We start from the raw sequence: 2,613 nt of genomic DNA, 5'->3' as shown, positions 1-2,613 counted from the left end.
ATCTATATATATTTACAGGCATATTCCTACTCTCCCACCCACACCTGCCAAGCCTGTGTTCATACATCTACTTTCAGATCACCTTTATAGCTGAATTATGTGTATAACAGAATTTGCCTTTGTTGCGTTTCATTCTTGTATGCCTCCAGTGTCTTCCCCTACCTCCATTATTTTTTGGGGGGTGTTAGTCCAGGTGGACTAGAGAAACAAATCAGAGACACACGTGTGTATAACAAAGAGCTTTATATACATGAGCAATCAAATATTGAGACAATATCCTAGCCCAGTCCAGATCAAGTCCATAAATCCAATATTAGCCTATATGTCCAACACCAATCTATAAAGTCCCCTTCAGGGCAGCGGGTAGAAAGTCTTGTGGAACCAGTGGCCGTGTAAGCATCTCAGCACTGGCGGGGTCTCCATGTGGTGCCTCGGGCTCCAGAGCTCTGGCTGCATCAGCGTAGCTCCATGTGTCTTCTCAACAGGATTGTCTAGCAGGGAGTCTCTGTGTGTCTGACTTTTGGTGAACTATTTATTTCTTTAGCGCATCCAAATGAGGTCATCAAGCTGCAACCTGATTGACAGGCTAAATTCAACCCCTTCGCTCTTAAGTCTCAAATTGACAACAGATTATGTAACTACCCTCTATTGTTATAAATTGCCTTCCCCTCTCCCCACATTAACTTGTGTAAATCTGCTTGACTTCCTTTTCATTTGGTAGTTCTGTAACTACACTATTCCTTCTTTTACTTTATTGTTGTCTTAATCACAAATTGTTATCCCTGGATATCTTCAGTCTAGCCATTTTATGTTACTTTGTATATTTCTATATCTGGGTAGACTTCTGGGTAGTCTTCTAATGTATGTTTATCTTGGTTTTTGTCTACTGTTGTTATTTCTTTGTCCAAAGACCTCCCTTTAGAATTTCTTGGAAGATTGATCTGGCTCTTACAAATTCCATTAATTTCTGCTTATCCACATATGACCTTATTTTGGCATCATATCTGAGGGGCAATTTTGCAGGCTGTGGTAAACTGAGAGACTATATGAAAATGTAATGCAGCTAAATAACCCATGCTCATAATCACAGATCTAGAATGCCAACTCTGGTGCGGGAAGACACTCACGGTTATGAGCTATAAATCAATCTTAATATACATTATCTTGACTGGACACAGTCGCTCCAATAACAACCCCCTACCCAAAGGAACTGTCATAAGGGAGCTACCCTATAAGATAAATCATTTCTGTGTCTGGCTACCTCAAAATGCCTAAAGCACTGTGGATGGAAGCAGTCAGGTTCTATAGCCAACCCACAGTAAAATGTAGCAACCTCTGTTTTGATATCTCTTGCTGCCATTGACCAGAGATAGCTACCCCTGAGGAAGGCTCAGGGCGGGTTGAGGTCAACTAGCTCTAGGTCAAGACAATGAACCACCTCACTGCTGGTTTATTATGTTACGCACGTATGATATTAGCTACTAACTATGTAATGTGCTAGCTATATGATGTGCATGCATTATGAAAGCTCTGTATGCTCCCTTGGTGTATACCCACTGGAAATGCATTCTCTCTCAGTTCTGACATGGTACGAGTTTCCCCTCCCACCCCCATGCCCTGCTGTCTGCCTGTCTTTAATACTTTCCACAATTGCAAAGTCGCTCCTGAGGACCTGAGTGTTGGGGCCCCCTCATCCCAACAGCAGACTTTGTGATTCTTGGTTGGCTTTTTTTTCCCCTTCAGCGTTTTATATATGTCATCAATCGCCTTCTTTCTTCATGATTTCTGTTCATTCTTATAGGTTCTCCTTTGTTGGTACTTTGTATTTTTCTTGAGCTGCTTTTAGGATTCGTTCCTTGTTTTTGGTTTTGAACAGTTTGGTTGTGGCATGTCTTGGTGATTTCCCTTTGGGGCCTTTCCTGTTTGGGGTCTTTCCATCTTTTTGAAGGCATATTTTCTCTTCTTTTATAATGTTACACAAGTTTTCTTCCAAGTCTCTAAAAGTTTTCTCTGTGCTCTTTGTTTCCTCGTCCTGGTCTGGAATTGTGATCACATGGGTCATTCCTCTTCTGGTTTCCCACATAATTCCTTGACTTGCTTTAGATTTTCTTTTTTCCATTTTCTTTCTTTATTATTTTCCTAGTTGTTCCTCTAGCAGATTAATCATCAGAGATTGATGTTCAAGCTCACTAATTTGCCCTACCATTGACATAATGCTACTACTTTGTTCTTGGTTCATACAGCGGTTTAAAATCAGGAAAGGTGTGCATCAGGGTTGTATCCTCTTACCATACTTGTTCAATCTATATGCTGAGCAAATCATCTGGGAATTTGATTATAGGAAGAAGAGTGTGGCATCAGGATTGGAGGAAGGCTTACTAATAACCTGTGGTGTGAAGATTATATAACCTTGTTTCCTGAAAGTGAGGAGGCACTGAAGCACTTGTTTATGCAGACCAAGGACTACAGCCGTTAGTATGGATTACAATTCAATGTAAGGGAGAACAAAATCCTTCCAATTGGACCAAAAGGTAACCTCATGTTAAATAGAGGAAAGGTTGAAGTTTTCAAGGATGTTGTCTTACTTGGATCCATAATCAATACTCATGAAGA

Source organism: Echinops telfairi, unplaced genomic scaffold, assembly GCF_000313985.2.
Source record: "Echinops telfairi isolate 266 unplaced genomic scaffold, ASM31398v2 ScPeMD7_1;HRSCAF=3_0, whole genome shotgun sequence".
NCBI classification, from domain to species: domain Eukaryota; kingdom Metazoa; phylum Chordata; class Mammalia; order Afrosoricida; family Tenrecidae; genus Echinops; species Echinops telfairi.
Note: the sequence above shows the minus strand (reverse complement) of the source record.